This window comes from Myiozetetes cayanensis, unplaced genomic scaffold, assembly GCF_022539395.1.
Source record: "Myiozetetes cayanensis isolate MyiCay16 unplaced genomic scaffold, myiCay2020 scf6-25, whole genome shotgun sequence".
In the NCBI taxonomy this organism is placed as follows: Eukaryota; Metazoa; Chordata; class Aves; order Passeriformes; family Tyrannidae; genus Myiozetetes; species Myiozetetes cayanensis.
The window spans coordinates 35,115,552-35,136,660 of NW_026087853.1; the positions used below are offsets into that span (position 1 = coordinate 35,115,552).

General features: G+C 38.8%; 1 protein-coding gene across 1 annotated transcript in view; it reads right to left on the reverse strand.

Annotated features, from left to right (window-relative positions):
* Positions 1-21,109, reverse strand: part of MIDEAS (mitotic deacetylase associated SANT domain protein) — a 58,815-nt gene that overhangs the window by 29,246 nt on the left and 8,460 nt on the right.

Sequence of the window (21,109 nt, forward strand, 5' to 3'; positions counted from 1 at the left end):
CTTGCACAGAAAAAAGCCATCCACAAACTCTTAAGAGCCTAGCTTGCAGGATTAAGGTCTAATGTGTTAACACATGCACTAGTATTTCTACGAGGACACTTAAAACACTTTAAGATGTTTAGTTTTAAATTTAATCAAACTCTTAAACTAGTACTACTAACACTAAGTTGTTAAGTGCAAGTCTCTATCTTTCTAAATATGCACTCTGTTGCACTTCAGTTCACACTGCCAACATATTTCAGAAAGATTATAACAAATTAAAAAACTTATTCTTGTTACAGCCCTTTTGCTATATGATCAAGTTTCTCTTGAGCGGAGCAGGTAAGACCAACACACATCCACTCCAATGAAACCTGAAATCCACTTATCCCTCCTTAAAATGAAAAATAATAAACTCATATAGCACACTGAAGTCCTGTAACCTGAGTTTCCTCTAAACAGATATGTGTACAGTGCAGAATTTAACACTGAGGTGGGGTTGAAAACATGATGAGGAGGAAAAGACAAAGAGTTTTAATTAACTTACACAACTTCCACCTCAGAAGCCAAGTCTGGCTTCAGTGCTACTGGAACCATGGGACTGTGTTTCAGAGCGAAGTGAGTCACTTCCTCAGGCTGTTACATAGCTGTTCCCCCACACTGCCTCCCCCTTCACCCTGGCTGCAAATCATGGACTCCTGCCACCTTGTATCACAGAGCCAGGGCATTCCTCCCTCCTCTAAGCACAATGTCTCAGCTCGTTTTCCAGGCCTCTCTAACCAGGACGAAAATAACTCTAGGAGAAATTATGGACACGTGAGATGGAAAGTTCTCTCTAAACTGCAACTAGTACACAAGCGAATATTTCATAAAGTTAAGTTTTTCCTATTTCAAAACTTCACTAGGAGAGGAAAAAACATCTTACAGCAGGAAACGAATCCCTGGTAGCAAAAATGTAGAGGTGGAAAGGTTGCTCTATGCCTCGCAGAAGCATTAATGTTATCCTCTCTCCTTGCTTTTTGCAGCGCTGCAAATGTATCAGAGCTAACAGCTAAACCACAAGACCTGAGGTAATACTACTAACAGTGGTTACTGACACTGTCTTACTTTCTGAAATCATCACAAGCTGTTTTTCTCTCCAAACTAGACAACCTTGTAACAGTTTTCGTTCCACTGATGCTTCTACTTGCTTTTATATTGATCAGTCACATAATTCTGATAAAAACCATGCAAGGTTTTCTATGTACCAGATGATGTTATCACTAGATCAAATTTTAACCTGCCAGACAGCTTTCTGAAGTTCTGCTATAGATTTTCTACACTTTGAGGAAAAATGTAACAACAACTGCCAAAAAGCTGGCATTCAACTTCAAGAGTCCATGTTTTCAACTCGTCTTTAAAAGAAAAACTTAAAAAGAAGAATAAAAGAAATTAAAATTAAAAAAAACCCTCCCAAAAAACCCCAGTTGATGCTGTTCTTAATAGTGGTGACTGAAGATTTGCAGCTACCACATGGACAAGTATCCAAAAGACCTTTAGTAAGAGGATTCTCAGGTTAGTGAGAAAGCATTGCACTAGCACAGCTTTCCAAACCTCCACTTGCATGGACTTTGGCTCTGTTTTTTCTATTACTAGGTAAGAAGCCATCAGCATTACAAGACTTAACTCAGACCAGTTTAGAACTGCACTGATCTGGGAAAGAGATAAAAAGATGCAAAGTTTAAAATGAAGTAAGTTCAGATACAACCTAAAGCAAAAGGAGAATGTACAACTAAAGCTGTTCTTCAGCAAAAGACCCAGGATAGGAAAAAGGACATTACCAAGGAATAAAAAGATTTAAGGTACTTTGAACAAGACATGATTACTAAACATCCCAGTTACATGCAAAAATAACTATATCCTAACTAAGCAATCACCAAGAACAAAAGAGGATTAGGTGCATCCAGTACTAGATGGCAAAAGAAAACATCATAAAACTAGCTCTTTAGAAGTTCTTTCTATATACAAAAAAATGAAGAAAACTATCTTTTATGTCATCCTAGTAATAATAGTCCATAGTTTAAGCTGCAGTGATAAATGTTCAAGTTGCAGCATGACTATGCTTCAGGAAAGCTCACACTTGGCAGCTTCACTGGATGAGCACTGCTGGCTCTCTGACTAAGCAGGCTTCCCTCCCTGAGGTTGAGGGATGAGCTCACACTATCATCATCCTAGCCAATTACCAGCTTTGGGGCTTTTTTTCTTTTGTTTTACTTTAATTTCAGCACAAGAGTCAGCCTGTAGTAGTGCAGTAAAATGGCAACACACTGCCAGCCTTCAGTGTGCTTTGGAGCAGTACACCCCTGACCACTCCTTACCTTTGACTAAAGCACAGAGCCAGTTCCAATACTGTAATTCCCCAAAGATACTGTGCCTTGCCTCCAAATATATTGAGGTGTTATGAGACCTTGCACTGCTTTTACACTGCACAGAGAAAAAGCAGAACCTAGCATCAGTGCATTTTGTTTTAATAACACTAAGATTTAGCATTAAACATCATCAGTTATTTTCACTTCCAGGAACTTCTGACATTCAAGAACATCCCTTGAACTTTCTTCAGATGAATACAAACTGTATGTCACCTCTTTTAATACTGTAAATATTTTCAGGTTTCTAAGGAATTTTCCATATTGCAAGGCTTTCTTTTCTAGACCTAAAGAGAATGTCAAATTACATACACATATACCCAGTGGGCACCCATGCAGTATTTTCTGGAATGAAATGAAAAATACATAAGTAAAGTAACCTATAGGACCTTACTGAAAAAGGTCAGAGGTAGCATTTTTAGCTAAAACTTCACCAGTGTATCTGCAGTACTGCCTTAAAGAAAATCACAAAATCAAATTAAACACCATGTGGGCTACATTTACGCAAAGCATCTTGAAGGACTTCCTCAAAGTATACAACAGAACTCTGGAGGAGTCTCTGCCTGCATCCAGCATGTTGGTTCTGAAATTATGAAGTCCTTTCAAAGCAGAGATACCTGAGAAGTGCAAGGCACAGGCACTCAGAGCCACTCACTAGGCTGGTACCAGCCCTGAGGACCCATCAGCAGATTTTACTCAACCCAAAGCAGAATTGTTTGGACATCCCTATCCATTGCAACCATCTTGTCCCAGTTTAACATTAGCCTGAAGAGTTTGCCATAAAACCTTAACTGAAGGTTATTTGATTTAGGGGGCAAATTAAAAACACCCAACTGCAATCATTTAATGTAAAATATATCTACCTTTCTTTAAAACTTGTTGCATCTATATTTAATATCCACCCACCATTTTCCTATTTCTGTAAATATCTCTTCACTAAGCATGTGCATATTTGTACAATTTCACATATCAAGTTTATGACCTCACACACTGCAATGACTTTATTCTTTAATTCACCTGTTCAGGGCTGTGCTGTCCTGTGCTTTGTTTAGTCCATTTGCTGTACCACCTGTATCTGGAATGATAAGCAAGCTTAAATTGTGCACATTCCTCATCTCCTTTGAGATCATTTGTACACAATCCTCTGACAGAATGCTGCAGAAATGACTCAGGAAGGACTCTGACTTCTCCTTAAATCTCAGCAAAATTAAGGATTCAGTGGTTACAGGCCTTCTTCTATTCCACCACCTTAGCTTTTAAATTCCTCTATTTTAGGTTGTTTGGGGTTTTTTCCTGTAAAATAAAGTGCTCCTGGGTTCTAGCTAATGTACATTCTCAGCTTTAACTGCAGCAATGCTGTCACAGCTCCTTACAGGAAACCTGTCAAATTAGAGTGATGAGAATCATTTCTCACTAAGTCCTTCTGCTGCCAGCAGCTGAAATTACCCTTCTTCCCTCAATCACTTTTAATGATGATGAACAGATTCCATGAACAATTGTTACACTTAAGTCCAATGCAGAAAGCTACCTGGTGTCCTTCTGACACAGCGCAATCAGACCTTCCTTCTGCAATTTGCTCATTATTATGGTCAAATCCCACAATTATGAAACACAAAAAATCATGACACACATTTTACTAATGAGGAACAGAAACAGAGAACTAACTTCTAAGATCACACAACAAGGAAGGTCAAAATTAAGCACAGAATAAAGGATACTAGCTACCAGTTTGTCTTCAAACCTACACGTAAACACAGGTTTAATTAAATCTACCTGTAAAAATTGGTTGTGCCATTTACACATCTGTAGAAAGAGCAAAAGAAAATTTAATTCCTCCACTGTAAAAGCAGGACAGAAGAGGTTCAACAAGGTAGGTTTTGGTTTTGGTTCTTTGTGCTTTTAAAATGACTGGAGATGTACAGGGCATCACAAACAAGAAACTCGTTCCAGCTGACAGAAATTTGCCCCTATAAAACCACCAGCATCATTTGCAACAGTCTTGAGTAAGAACTGAGAAAGGGATGAAAACATGGGACAATTTTTGCGTTTGATAAAAGATTTACAAACCTGATTGCACATATCATATGCTTACCCTGCTGTATACGAAAACAGTTTCAATCCCTCCCTCCAAAGCCTCTCCCGCACACTCACTTTGTCACATTTTCTTCCAGACAGTTAGCTACATCAAAATTCCTGCAGATTGTTTGCAACCTCCTACTCACCACCTTCAGAAGACACCTTGAACAGGAAAGGTAACAGAACAGAAAACAGACCATGTTTGTAAATTCTATATAGCAAAGCACAGCAACCTATCTCCTAAAGAAAGGCGGGAGAAAGCTCAAAGCAACTGAGAAACACAAATGTGTCCAAGAAAGCCAAAAACATAAATGGAAGATGATGGTTTTACATTCCTGTCACCTTATCCCAAACGGTAAGGCACTTTCCAGACACCTAGAATGCCTGTCTCTATGGCAAAAGGGCAGCAACTGAAGCCCAAAGTGAACAAGCAAAACCAGCCAACTGAACGGTCTCCAGTTAAAAAGAAGCCCACTATAAAAGAATGTAAGTAGGTAGCAATCATCTCCCCCAACACCTCCAAGTAAGAAACTAATCTAGAGAACTGTATCAAAGTCCTAGAATCAATAAAGCCTATGAAATCAGCAAGGCTGACTTGTTTCTGTAACACTGTATAGCAAAAAAAGGAATCCTAGAGCATGCCCATAACAGAGGCAAAGAGATGAAAGGAAAGCTGCTTCACTGACAGACAGACAACAAAAGGGAAAACAGAGCATCCAGGAAGTTTGACAACTTCCAGGGTTTCCGGAAGGTGCTTGCCTGGGGCTAGCAAACACATACCTAAATAAGTAGTATGCATGGCAGATGTTTATAAGCTACTCAAATTTTCACATCATTGGCCCATTTCTATTGCAGAGAAAGATTGTGACTACAATGAGTGACTACAAAGGCGCCTCTGCCCTGAGGACAGCACTGTTAAAATTACTTTGTTACCACTTTCACTTTCCCGTATTCAGAGGCCGGGAACTGATAAAGCCTTATTAAACCACTGTACTAACCAGAGACTCGAAAGTGAAATCCATCAGCTTTGTGAGGTGAAGCACGGCAGACAGCAGTCATACTGAAGGACTTTGTGCCAGCAAAATCAGGTAGATTGTATTGTGCCCCCAGATGCGACAAACTACTGCTCCAACCTAGACCATTCCTGACATTCCACACCAGAGGTTAATTATCCACAGTAAGCAAAATAACACAAAATGTACACCTGCCATATTGTTTGAGAATAATACACATACCCAAAAGGAAAAACTACACCTCATGAACTAATCAATCCAAGAAAAAATACACGTATGTAGGAGATTACACAAAAGGATTTTTGGGTTTTGAATTACAGGGTCTGAAGCACTGCAGATGCACCTCAAAGAGAAGTTTTCTTCTAGAGTTGTGAACTATCAATGAACGCTCAAAAAATAACCTATTTTTTGGGTTGACTTCCTCCATTCAAGGTGTACACTTGGTACAAGTATTGGAGGCTTACTTTTCAAAACACACTTGAGATTTTCCACATAACTTCATTTAAAAGGATGAGAAAGAGATAAAAAGTTGTTACAAAGAAAATGCTCATTAAGTGTTGATTAGTCTTGTCCTTATAACAAACAAACCAGACAAAACCTGGCTTACACAAATAGCTTCACCAGAATAAAACCAGCACAGATGGAGAAGAAAAACTACTAAAATGACAGACTGAAATTTTAAAACTTAGCAGATTATTAAACAAACAACAAAAGAAAAAACAAATCTGATTTATTTTTAAAGGAACTGACAATATTGTTTCTACCAGCTATTGAAGAGGTACAAGTCAGATCCTTGATTTAATTTCTTTTCAGGTAAAACTTTGGTGTTTCCAAAAGAATTGAAATTTTGGAACCTCATCTCATGAAAACAAACAATTCATGATTTACACCAGACGAGTCCTTCATCTTGCACTATAAGAGAGGCAGCTACATAAACCAGTCTTTTGTAAACATACGTGCAGGAAAGCCCATCTTTACAAATGGCTTTGCAACATAGACCAGGCTTATCCTTTAATAAAATAGGTACGTGGTACATTTCTTAAATTGGTTAATGTTTATAAACTGTATTGAAGTTAGGAATATTAGCTATTATAACCTGCCATCATGATAAACACCATGATCTGAAGAGGCTGGGGCAGCCTCAGAGTGCAGAATGAGCACAGCAATTACAGAGTAAGAAATGCTGCTTTCAGGCTTTGTGAAGTTACCTGAACATTATTCTTTCCCACTGAAAATGTGTTAACAGCTCTAATTGTAAGCCCTAGGATAGCTATTTTAAGCTTTTCTGGTTTGGAGCTGTTAGGGAAGGCAGTTGCTAGCAACAGAGAGACCAACACTCCAACATGCAGGAATCGCAGCAGGCTCCGAAGTCAGAATGGCAAAGAGCAGGCCAAAAGCTTTTCCCTGCCCTCGCATTCACATACCTGACATAACCACAGTGTATCCTTCACTCCAAATGCCTCTACTGCCACAAACACACCAGCTGCTGAATTACTTGGACACTCCAGAAACAAAGCAAATCTGTCTGCACCTTAGCCCTAAGAAGAAAACACATCCGAATGCACTGAGCTGCAGCAGGAAAGATTGCTGCAAATTCAGCTGTTCCTATCTCAGCCTCTCCAGCACAAAACAAGGCATGCATAGATGTCCAGCGTATGGCATACCTCAGTTTGGGCGCTCCACAGATTCCTTCAAGGTTTTGCAAGAGGTGATGGGCTACAAACAAGGGAAGAGAATGGTACAAGTTCACAGACATAATGATACTTTCCATTCCCAGGGGTTTCTTCCTGAGCAACTAAAATGCACTCAATACCTAGGCCATAGCCCTCAGCACAGACGTTCCTAACATCATCACTCACCCAACCCTGGCTGGAGAAGAGCTGAGACTAGAAGTACAGTCAGAACCCCAGAGGATCTGGGATCAGTTTCCAGCTCTGCTACAGACATGCATCTTAAGCGAGACACTTCAAACTGGTTCATAAAATGAGAATAATACTTGAAACCCAATACACTGATATTAATGAAGTAGTCTGAGGTCAAAAAAGTCGTATTATCTTTAACAGTAGCCACTAAAAGCCTGGATGGGGATTCTTCCACAAAGAGTTTAGAAGTCTAATTTGAGACATGATGCAACCAGGGTAGTGATAACCAAAGATGAAGGAGTAAGCCAAAAAATTAAGGAAAAAGGTGACAAATAACACAGTTGTTCTTTTGTCATACGCTTGCCTCTCTCTCACTTGACCCAGAAGTATCTTTGTTTATCAGCAGTTATCTAAGCTGAAGCAGTGCTGACCTTGATTTGCCCACATCCACACACTTTTAGCAGACAGATGATAGTAATGACTGAGATAATCTATTATAGAACTACCCAAGCAGTCGGTCTGTAACAGCACCGACAGGGCATTAGTCCAAATTTCTAAAATTATGTCTTTTAAGAATTCCTGCAGTCACAGTTGACTATAAAAGGGTCTTTTTACTGTGCTGGTCTGTTACAAGGTACAGTAAGCTCTCGGCCATGACTGGGGCTGTCAGGCATTACAACAATGCAGCTAAGCAAATGCACACTAATACTGGGAGTAGGAACACTGAAAGACATGGGCAAGTATGATCATTACTTGGTGAAAACCAGCAAGGTTTTAAGAATCCTGGGGCCCAGAGAGCACTCTGATTTCCTGATCTTTAATAAAGAATCAAAGAACTCTCCAGAGCCCCCAGATTCAGACTTCCCTGCCAGTTACCTGCCAGACACCTGCCCAATCTCCTCCTTTTAGCCACAGGGATTTCAGTGGATGAAGGAAAGAGCAGATGGTTGGCACCAATACTGGATCAAATACAAAGCTCTCCCATTTCTGTAGTGGCTTATTTGTATCCTTACTAACATTATGAAGCACTTCCACAATGGGGTATAAGTGACATCAGCCTCACACTGATATATTACTCAGAGCAAAGTCAGAAGCTTCCTAAAGATTCAGCTCAACAAGCCTACCTGAAACCAAACAAACCACTCATCCTGTACTTCACAACTAGAAAAAAAAAAAAGTCATTCAATAACAGGATGAGGAAAGGCCTCCTCTATTAAGAACCCTTACAAAGCTATTTTAAACTCAGCAAAAGACTCAGTTCTCAGTAAAACACAAAATTAAGGTCACAGTGATTAAGCTCAATACTGCAGGAAAAACTTGAGTTTATTCATTAATCCACCTGAACATGGAATTCTATGAGTGTCAGGTGGATCAGAAAGTATTCTGCACTTACACAGTCAACTCTGTGAGTCCTGGAACAACATAAACACATTTTAATTGAAGTCATAACATTTCGGGTCAGTAATACCACATTACACTTTGAACAACTGTATTTGCTAAAGATACAAACTATGTAATTGCTATTAACAGGAATATTAAGTCCCTGCAAATTGGGGGGAAAAAAAAAAAACAACCCACCACCAAAAAAACCCCATAAATAATTGGAAAGTCACATAGCAACTTACCAGAAAAGCTGGTAAGAGGATCTGTGCTAAACACCTGACCATCTCCAAAAGAAATCACTAAGCACTAAGAAAAAAAATAAAATCCCTTACATAATATAGTTTTCACTTTGGAATGAAAGGCTAATAACTAATCATGTCTTCAGGTATAGGGATTCCATCAACCTGGTCCTCTCACAACAAAGAAGTTCTGTGATTGATGCTCCTTCACAATCCATCATGCATCTACTTCAAGGCTAGGTTGAATAGGGTTCTGAGCAACCTTGTCTAGTGGAAGGTGTCCCTGAAAATTACATGGGGGTTGGAATGAGATGATCTTTAAGGTCCCTTCCAATCTAAACCATTTTGTGATTCTGTGATGGTAGATTCTAAGGGACTTTCTCACACCAGCTAGATGGCACTCTCTTTATTTTAAATAGGTTACTAGTTCAGTTTATGTCCCACAGCTTCTGATGACTTTACTATTTTTAACAAATCTCCAAACAGTAAGATTGAATGTCCAGTCTCTTATCATCAGGCTGACATTTGTTACATGGTTCTTCCCCATTTGGAAAAATTTAGGAGTCAACTGAAGCAGAAAAACATTCTACCAGTAGTTACACTGCAGACAAATTTTTCTAGGGGAAAGTAGTTTAAGTAGTTTGTCCACAAACAATCTTGATGTTATTGGAATACTCATCATTTACATAACAATTCACAACAGTTAAAGCAATATATTATAACACTAATTCATCCAACCTAACCACATGGGTCAGGTGCAACATTCTGCACTTTTAACAGGTAAACAAAGAGAGATAAAGCAGCCTGTTTTGCACTAAAAACCAAAAAGGTAGCCAACAAGAGATTGCTCTTCTTTAATTCTTTGATCTAAGTTTTGCTCCCAGACTGCATTTGCAAGATGTCAGGTAAAGCAACTTCATTTTAAACAGATACACCATAATTGAGAAACTGGTATAGAATATTACATGTTAAGTATGCCACAGAACTCCCTCTGCCCTGATATAAATGTTAAGGCTATTTTGATATAAAAGTCACAATGACTTCTAAAGCACATGAAAGTTCACCCACCCATATCTGTAGAAGAGCTCTAACATTAAAATTTACATGTCAGTGTCACACTAGAGATCTCTAACCAATCAGTATTCCATAGATGCAGTGTTCTACAATGCCTCTGCACTGTCCACAAGCTCTGCCTGGAACTGCGGGCTAAGGGCAAGGGCTCTTATCCTTGCATGAGCAGTACTGCTTGGGGCTTTTGTATTTTCTTTTTTTAAGAAAATGACAACCCTAGCCAGGTGTACTCTTCTTATTGTCCATGGCTTCATTTCTTGTACTGTAGTACAGAAAACTGAATTACAGCAATTTCTACTTTACATGGTTGCATGGCCTCATCCTCACACTATAACAGCACTATATACTCTTAATGCACTTAATCTGGCCAGGTCTCTTTAAGGGATGGAACTACTATTATATCCATTTTATTGAAGAGGACTGACTAAGTCTGGGAGAGACAGAAGTTTGAAATTACTTGCCTGAAGCGGTCTGTGACAGAGGAGATAACCTAACAGTGTCAAGCTAATGCTCTACCCTTTCAGTCATCTTTAGCCTCTTACTCTGTTTGAAATCCCATCCTAAGGATGGCTAAAGGGCACGTGTAAACCTCTCCAAAACATTTCTTTCTATTCCAGCCTGCCCGTCTACAAGACTGTATGCCATGCAAAATAATAAACTCGAGATAAGCATGTAGCACTCAATGCAGGTTTATTGTGGATCTAAAAATACTGTCCTAGCTTTTATTAAAGTTGTCACCTATATGGCATATGTGCATAGTGATACACTAGCCTTGGCTGCACTAGTGCCCAGGGGACACACAGAGCAATCCAAGATACTAGGCAGACCTATTCAGATGCAATCATGACACTGTTATTAATTTTGACTAGAGATTCTGTAACAAGGCTAAAGAACTTCATCAAACTCCTTCCTTGCATGCAATTGCAAATTCAAGTGAAGAACAAAGGGAAGGAACATACTAATTTTAAGCTATGTGTACATTAACCTTCATACATATTTTCATGTGTTTACATCACTTATAATCACCATAAGCATAAAAGCACACTTTGGAATCAGAGAATAAAACAAGAGAGCTCTTCAATCTGTAAGCTGGTGCTTTTAGCAATTATCATGGCATATACATTCCTCCCATCTTTGCAATCTCCTCCTGACAACCACTCCAAGGGAAAAGAATTGTTGTTCTTTTCCCACAACTGTAACATCCGAGGCATCACAAATAAGAAACAGTTTTCAGGCCCACAAGATACGGATGAATGATAGACTTGCATGATGGAGCTCACCCGTGCAGGGATAAGCTTCCATCCCTTGAACTCTCTGACTGAATTTTCTGTTCAACCCGGACAAGTTAAGAGCAACTTGTACTGATCTTTAGCAGGAACACAGCACGAATTGCAGCAGCTGGTCTGCAGGAACAAGGACTCTTTCAGTAGACCACGGAAACAGCTCTGCCACTGCCACTACTGGCCTTTCTGAGGCCCCAGAGGTCAGGGAGCACCGTGGTCCTTGGTCACTGTTTTGCCCTAGAGATTTCTGTTATTGAAGGCATGAGAGGGGGAAGAGAGGGGCAGAACCATCACCCCTTTGACTGTGAAACATAACAAGGTTTCACAGAAAAAAATAAAATAGGGGTCAGAGTTTTTGAAATGCAAATCTCATTTTTCCCCTTTCCATAAAAAGCTATGTATTTTTCACAGCTATTTAGGGGAGGGAGAACAACAAACAAACAAAAAACAAGAAAACCAAGCCTTGAGAGCTATGAATGAGGAATGCTAAGTCACAGTATTACTTAGAAAGAAAGAACAAGTACTAATTTGCACATAACTGTGATGGCATCCACAGTAAATTAAGTTGTTAAAGTCAATCCTCTGACTAAATCTCACACCGCTTGTGTTTGTGGCTTTGTTCTCTGCCTGCCTGCCTGCAAATCTTGAACACTGCTCCCTTGCAGACAAAATCTGCCAAATCAGAGTCACAAAGTACTGTCAGAGCTATAAAAAAGAACAAAAAAGCAGAAGAAATTTCACACTCATTGCTATCTGCACATCAAGAAGAAAAAGTTTAGATAAAATAATGGCTTCTACACGTACACAGTTCCTGCAGGTAGCAGGCTAAGTTTCTATTACTACTGCAGACGTTTCTAGACTCAGAGCTTTGCTTAAGCAAGGTTTCCACGCTCTCCAGCTACTTTCTGCAAGAAGCGTGACCCTGGTGTTGGCATAAAGCTTCACAGTAACCTCAGTGCAGAGACAGGGATTCCCCAGCAGCACTTTCAGAGGCCCAGGGCTGAAGAATTCACCACTTTCGATTTCAGACAGAGGTGGCTGGTTCGATTTCAGTACAGTGGTTGGTTTCCATTCCCATTGCAACACGTAGGAAGCGAACACGAGAGAAAAGAGTGAGATGACAAAAAACTGGCACAAAGAAGAAAATCTCTCTCTCCTGAAACCACAAGTGTACTGGTCCCTCCAGAGGCCCTTCCTCTTGCACCTACAGTTCCAGTAGATTTTGTCCATTTTCTAGAACACGATGCCTTCCAGTTAAATATATTTAGTTTATAAGATACCATGGCAGGACAAACTGTTTCAAAAGACATGAACCACCCATCCCACTAAGCAACAATAATAACTTCTCAGAGTGCCACCCCCTTTAGTTTTTTAAGGTAGTTTCTCAGACTTGGTAATTGCTTTAATACAATTTTTCTACTTATACCTTATCTGGAAATAATAGGATAGATTTGGACATAAAACCGCTACCAATAAAAAGAAGACTTTTACCATTTAACTTATACTTCTCAGCTCCCTTCCTGAAGATATAAAAGGTTTTCCAGAACATTTTGTTTGTTAATATATATCTTTTAATTTTGTGCACAGATATTTGCATGATGAAGAGGAATTACCACTTTTTTTTTAATATGGAAAGAATGTCTCGTGCCAAATTTTCAATATAATTGGAGGAACAGTTTATAGTTTCAAATACTGGAAATTGTTAAAAATTTGAAAAATTTCATACACAAACTTCCCCCTAGCATTCAGTAGACATTGGATTTAAAGGTTCAAGTTTTTAACTGCAGTAGTTGGAAAAAACCCCAGCTGTCAGTTGCTCAGCTCCCAGTATCACTTCACTAGCTCAAATTCTAAAATAAGTATATCTGCAGCTCTAATGTTAAAAAAAGAATTTGCCTGCCACACTCCCATTTTTGAACTTTTTATACCTTAAGTAAAATGACACTTCTGGTGGTCTTTGAATAAACAGATTATTTAAAATAAAGTCCCCAGCAATAAATATACTTTGCCTGCCCAGCTGCAATAGTAAAGATTTCTGCAGCTGAAAATGGACACATTCTTTTCCTGCTCATTGTGGAGAACTAGTTCTTCAGTAATAAAATCTTCCCACTGTGTGTTTCTTGCTAATCTGTGTACTTACAACAGTCTCTACTATTGAGAGTGCCTGAGCTGTTACACTAAACCAGCCTAGGAATATTTTCCATCATCATTCTGGGGAGGAACAAGGGGAGACGCATATATGTAAATGGTTAACACTCCCTTCAAGCAAATTCTTGGATTTTGGCTTCAATTCCCTAAAGTAGCTTCACGTGCAAAATCGACATGTGGAAAGAATAATCCATGGTGACCAACTTGCTGAGGGTTGTGGAAAACTGGTCTGTGCAGCACAGCGAGCTCTTGCCAGAGATCTGCTGCCGCACAGACCTCAGTGAACGTGCGCCACAAAAGCAGCACCATGTCCTTCCCAGGCATTCTGGAAAACTTCCGTGTTTCAAAGCAATCACTGACCACCTCCTCACTCCCACACTACAGCTGAATAAGCCTTTTTTTTTTCTTTTTTCTTTTTTTGAAGAAAAAAAAGACAGACATACAATTACAAGTGTACGCACTAACTTAAAGTCACGTTTTAGTCTTTAAGGCACGCAAGCCCAGTACATGGCCCTAAGGCCTCCTCTGGGTACTGGCCACATTTCCATCAGGAGACAATCCACCTATTTTAAGACACAGTGGGTGTTGTTTAAACCTACAAATTTGTTTTCAGTTTGAAGCTGCCTTTTTAAAGCAAAATCACACCAGTAACAACTCCCTCTTCGGGAAACATACTAGAATTTGAAAATTATGAACAGTACTTCAGCAATTATTAAAGAATTCCCTTGTTCCTTAACAAACAAATTAAATAAACCTTGAATTATTTTATACCAGATCCACTATTTTACAATCATAATTCCTTCCTGAATAAGCAGCAACTCTCATAAGTGCTGTCTATGTATAATTTTAACTCAGTACTCTGATCTATTTTTACAAAATATTTTAGCAAGTGTATCTGTAATTATTCGATATCTTCCAAATTTGCAGCTTTTTTTTTTTTTTTAGTATCTTATTTTTCTGTATTTTGGAGGTAGCAAAACACTGGGTTTCCCCCTGGCAGGGAAGTGCTGTCCTCCAGTAGGTCAGTACCTCCAGCACACAGACCTATGTTACCACGGTCCATTCACTGCGCTGCAGAAGAACTGCTCCCAGACACTTTTGGAGGCATCTGGGCACCAACAAATTTTAGTGTACATTGCTGTTGTAGCTCATGGCTGGTGTCTCCCTAGCTCCTTTATTTTTTCAAACTCCATTCCTACTAAACAGGAGTAGTGTACTCCAATCGCTGCTAGAAGAGGCTGGTATAAGCACAAATTTCCATTTATAGCTCTCTACTGAAGTTTTCTCTCTTGTTCAAGCAAACACTGGACTCATTATGATTACAATCCATCTGTGCATATATCTGGTAGAAAAGTTATTTCCTCTTACAAGGGGTCATATTTATTTAGCTGTTCCAGTACAGCTGCTCCAAAGCCATTTGGAGTCCAAAAGCGTGCTTTTCTGATGTTGCATTTCCCAATGAAATGCCTCAGCTGCTGAGCAAGAGCCCAAGTGATAGCCTGAAGAAACATTATCTTTCAAAGGCTTTGTGTCCACCCTGCAGCTGAGCTCACCGGTCCCGAGAGTCACGAAGCAAAGGCTGCCCTCACAAACAGGCACCTGGCAGCTCCCCCTGCCCTCACAGACAGCCTGGCATGCCACGACCTGTGGCTGCAGCTGCTGTGACACTCAGTCCCCACCTTCCCTAATTGAGGCCCACCCAGGCTCAGGCAGGCACTAAACACCCCTGGCCAGGTGGCGGGGCTATAGAAGTTTGCAGCACCCTGTCCTGCAGTGCACAGAAAGGCATCCTGGAACACAGTCACTACATTTAGGTCTTGGATGAGGATTTTTTTTTTTTTTTTTTTTTTTTTTCCTTTTTTTTTTTATTTAAACATACAGCCCCTTTTGTTCTTTATACTACTTATTCTGCATTTCTACAAGCAATGAAGATACACAGCTCCTTTTCCAACTTCTGCACTGCAAGGAAAGCAAGCTCCCTATTAAAAAGCCTAATTACATAACAGTGCTCAGACTTCACTAATGGGGAAGGTTTTTCTGTTTTGTTCTAATATTTAAAAACCCCATACACTGCTACCAACAATCCTCGAGAAAAAATCCTAAAACAAATTCTTTTTCAGTTGCTTTAATCTTCAACTTTCAAGAGATGCAATGCTTTCAATGAAATTAAGGCCATAACATATTTGTATATCTTGTTTGGTAAGAAGAGAAGACTAATGCTATTTGCAAGCAAAATTTGCTTGTTGTTGTGACTTCAAACAACACTCTTTATCATTAACTCATTGTATTCTATCTTGGCCCTACATTAGACCTATGCTGTATGTATACATGCACACATTTACATGACTACACCCACTGCAGGTATGAAGAATTTCTTCCATCTAAATTCTTTCTTAAGTACTTAACTTAAATATTTTTTCTTAAAATAATGCTTTATCCCCACAAACAAGCATTACACAATACAATCTGATTAAATTACAAACCCTCCAGCATATTAATAAGTCTTTGCAATCATCAAGGAATTGTAAAAACATGCTCCCTTGTTTAAATTTTGAAATAAAAGTAGTTACTTTGCTTTCAGTAAGTTCTTTTAAAAGGTGCATCAAGGACCTCAGAGTTTTTTCACCTTTACTTTTCATGTTTCATCAATAAGGTGCTTGTAATTGTTAAACTTCTATTTAAGGTCATCTACAAAGAGGAGGAGGAAAAATATCTCCAGCTGGCTATATTTTAATATTTAAAAGATACTACAACGATATTCTTAAATTAGGCACATCTTATAAAAAATGCTAGACAAAGTTATAAATTTATTAAAATTAAGTTGAAAATTAGCACTGACAGTACTGAGAAGAAAAAAAGAACTCACCGTATTAACATTCCTGCCTTCAATTAAGATGGGAAACTCAAGGCAAATTTTTCCAGCAATTGTATTTAACAATAGTAGGGGACCGGGACTGTTACGGAACAGATAAGCTGACATTGTTCCAGACACATGAGTTTTCCAGATCTTCCTTTTTATTAAGAAAAAAAAAACAAACCAAAAAAACAAACACCAAAACCCCACATCATTATCTCTAATTTAAAAAAAAAAAAAAAAAGATGGTGGTGGTGAAGTCACCTTTAAATTAAAATGGTCTCCATAAGTCCAGTGAGTTTGCCAAGTCTTTGCTTTATTTCTTCATCTGTAGGCATTTTTTAAATTTTGTTTTTACAACACACAAAAATCAAATCAGTGGTTCTTTCCTTTCAAAGTGATTGGTAACTTATCTGTTCTTGCAATTCACCATTTGCAAAAAATCCTGCAATGCTGGTGTGAAGCTGCAAGTGAATTGTGTGAATGAACAAAGGGATATGGGATAATTAAGAGTAACAAACACAACTTTAACTTTTCAATAAGACAACTTCAAGTAACATTAAGTAAAATGCTTTGAAGTTATTTATTTCCAGCAATTAAGTGGTTTTCAACTAAACTGACAATGCAGTTGAGAATTTCTCATGGTGTCAGAGTACTGAATATTAAAGGCCAAGAGAAAACCAACCGTCTTCCACAATAAACTCCCCATTTACTCCACGCAAACTTGTATCAGCTCTTCAAAGGAGGACAATAAGTAGCAGCTACAAGGAACACACTACAAGAAAGTCTTCTGAGGTTTACTCTCTTATGCACTATGCGAAGGGTACTGGTTTTCAATAAATCAGTCATGAGCAGAAAACTTACAGTAGAAAGAAGAAAATTTCCACACCACTTTGCAGTTGTTACTGTCAATTTTTGATTCTGTCTGCTGGGTCTCTCTAGACACATAGTGCAAAAACAGTATCAGTGTCATACGAAATACAGCTGTGCTTTTGTATACATAAATACAGCGTCTCTCAGTTCCTTACTTGCTTGTAACCCAATATCATTTGTGTGCAAGACTGCTCTGTCTTTTTCATGTTGCAGCCTTTTGTGCCCAGGACCAATTTTGAATCCAAGCTGTAGCTATTCCTAATGAAGGCGATAATGTAAAACGTTACCAAAAACAATCTATCACCAAATAATTTTTCCCCTTTTTCAAGCAAGAAAACCTCATGCTCTTCAAATCTGGCATATTAAGCCATTTTGTGTTAATAGAGTAGTATTAGATTTTCATTAAAAAATATCAACACTATGCAAAAATGTTCATGGGAAAGCAAAGGGTTAAAATCTCCATGATAGTTGCTGCAAAGAAATTGTAGCAAGTATATTCACTAAGTCTCCTGCATTCAAAGTCATGATGCTTTTCACTTTCAGACAGGGCCACTGTGTCCTGCCAATTCATGAGTTCCCAAAAATAAACCAGTTGAGTAACTAAAGATGTCAATAGATTTTCACATTGCCTCCATGCATCCAAAGCGTGCGGCTTAGACAGTTACTTGTAAACAGCCAGGCATCCTACACTTAACCTAGAGCACTTTCCTAAACAAATTCTGTCACTTAAAATTACTCTATTATAGCTGTCACTGAACACAGAATATCCTTCCACCTCCAAATTGTACTTCTCTCATAAATCTAATCACTCAGAAAGAACTGTCTTAAAATGCTTTTTAGTACACAGTAAAATTAAGCAGTTCTATTTTTCTTCACAATAAAAAAAACACAATAGAGCAGCTGAGAGATGTAAAAAACGCCCTGAACCCATGCTCCAGTGGAGAAAGTTGATCCACCACTTTGGTTTCTTCCATCTTTTACCTCTTCAATAGCACTGACAAAATTACCCAGCCGAGAAACAGAAAAGTACGAAATAAGTCTGCATAAGGGCCAGGCTGAAATCACCTAAGTCCATAGAACCAGAGAGATAATTTTGTTCACTGACAACATGATTTAGAGCCAAGTAACCTGGCTAGGGAAACTCTAACTCGATCTACTCAGCACCAAGCCTGTCTGAGTTCAAGAAGCATTTGGACAACACTCTGAGGCACATCGTGTGATTCTTGGAGTGTCCTGTGCAGGGCCAGGAGCTGGACTCCATGATCCTGATGGGTCCCTTCTAACTCAGCATACTCTATGACTCTGGGAATCTGTTCCACACAGAAACTGGTGACTCATTTCTAGAGTGCAATCCAGAAGCCTCAGTTCCACATCTCAGAATTCTAGAACATGATGGGATTAAGTAGCTCACAGAGAAACAAAAATCAGCCTTTTAATCACAATGTCCAGGAAAAAGCCAGTCAAAAGGGGCCCATAGAGAACGTGTACATGCAAACATGTATCTGCAGTTCAATGCAAGAAGCTGCTATTTTACCCAAGGCTTAAGTGCCTCTATCTTAAGTGGCTCTGCGTGCCCACCACAGAGGGTGCCAATAACCATTTCATAACAGCAAAGTCAGCTCCTTCTCAAACACACTTGAACTCCTCTACAAAGTCTGCTGACAAAACACTCACCCAGCCATGGAGATGCAAATTCAGACTCACATATCACACCTTCCCCTATCAGATCCCCCATCAATCAACTCACTTGCGTGGGACAAAATCTCCATTCCCACTCACATTATGCCACTACTGTTAGGTCAGAATAAGGTTCTGTAGCCTCTTGGTTGAAGACAACTACCTCACCTTAAAAAGAGGATGATAACAAGGCACAAACTGTGTAAACTGCTTTTCAGCAGTGAGCTTGCAAGAAAGAGAGAAAGCTGGAAACAGTTTTTTTATGGCACCAGAAAACACTTCCTCCCTGAATATCATTTTATTGCCTTCTCTTTCAAGTCTGCCTGTCTTTAGTCCTACTTATCCCAGAGTTGTTTTAACAACTATGTTAAGTTTGTAGATACAAGTGTAGGCTCATGTATCAGATGCAGCAAATTCCACAACTGGAAGACCTAATGGGTCTTCTGGGTGAGGGCAAAGAGCATGACTTGTTCTAAGCTCAAGGCACCTTTTTGAAGCTCAAGGCACCTTGTGCTGACCATTTCAGTTTCAATATAAGCAGCTTGTTTTTTAAGTGTGAATAAAAGGTTCAATGAAATCATAAATCATCACTTCCCCTTAAGGGTGGGTTGCCACAAAAAGAACAATAAAAGCACTTCAACCTTCTGAAAGAGATTAAGAGCAAGATTTTATTTAACATTTTAAAAGGCTACACAGCCATGTCTTCTTGGGAAGAGTATGGATGTGACTTCTTAAACATATATTAGAAAGCTATATATATTAGAAAGCTCCCCCTAACTTCAATTTCTAGGCTGTATTCCTGAAACAGATCACCATAAGAACTGCTGGTACAGGCCCAGTCACAGCATTGCAACCTTCACTTGTAAATCAGACCTTCAAATTTACTTTTGACAAAAGGGAAACCTATAGGTCACTTAGCCTTCTAAAGGTCTAAATGTAGCCTGCACCTTTGTTACATATTACTCAAACTAAAAACTGGTAAAATGGTAAAAACCTGCATTAAAACCATACTGCCTCAGAATATGAAAGTAAAACTGTAGACTTATCTATACCATGTAGCCTGAGAGCAGGTGCAGTTCTTTTTATTAATGCTCATGATGTAAAGTGTAGAAGCAAATCATCTTATGCAGATTTGAATTATTCTCAAAAATGCTCTTCAGTAGATCTCTGCTCAGACTTTTGACATGAGAATATAGAACACTGGATTTTTTTGTTTCATAAGAAGTTATCTTTCTGTATTTGACACCAAAGAGTTGCTCCAAACAGTAGCGCCATCTCTGCTCTTTAGCTGAGTAACATGTGAACCAATCCAAATACTGAGTTCTCTTGTTTGCTTTTTTCATATGGTCCTTGATGTATCCTATTTTGTAGTATATGGACTTTACAATTTGAGATCAAAATTCAAGTATAGTTTAAATACCAATATATCTCATGAAGGAAGCATTAAAAGCTTCTAAATTTAAGCACCTTCCTACCTTGGCACTTTTTTATTTTGTGTGTGCATGAGAATGTTTGTTTGTGGATTGTCTTTTAAAAACAGGAAGTTTTGCCCTTCATCTAAATATAATTCTTCCATAAACATCAACAGTAACTTAACAATACTGTAATAATAGAATATTGCTGATCAGGATTGGAACAGATTATTGATTTATTACCACTGGGAAAAACAAAACAAAAACCAAAAAGCCATTTCAACATCACTTTTGTCAGCACAGAAGAACCAGCACCTTGACAACATGGGTGTTTTAACATCAACTTCAAGTATCAAATACACTGTCCCTTTAACTAAATATCCATGTACACGTGGTCAAGCAATTGTTGGTGTTGACAAGTATTTGGGCCACTGCCCTTGGTCTCATACTTGCCTAATGATACCTCTGACAGAGGTGCCTAGCGGAGAAATCCATAAACTCACTAAAAAGCAGCAGTGCAACCTGAAGGCCAGGGAAAGGTCTCAAACCTTGCTCTAGCACCTCTGTGTTATAGATGCCTTGCTTCTTTATGACCACTCTATCCAAGTTTCATCTGTCTCCTGTGCTTAACAACTTAGCGAATGTATGTTTATGTCACTCTTAGACAAACAAACAAAACCTGCATTGTGGCATGTGTGTGTGCATAGGCAGGCTAGCTCACTTTAAAATGCCATGAGAGATTACCTGCATAAGGAAACTGAATTTTCCAGTGTACAATTTATATCAATAGTAATTATTATTATTAATAAAGAGTTCTTCCAGTTGTGGAGAAAA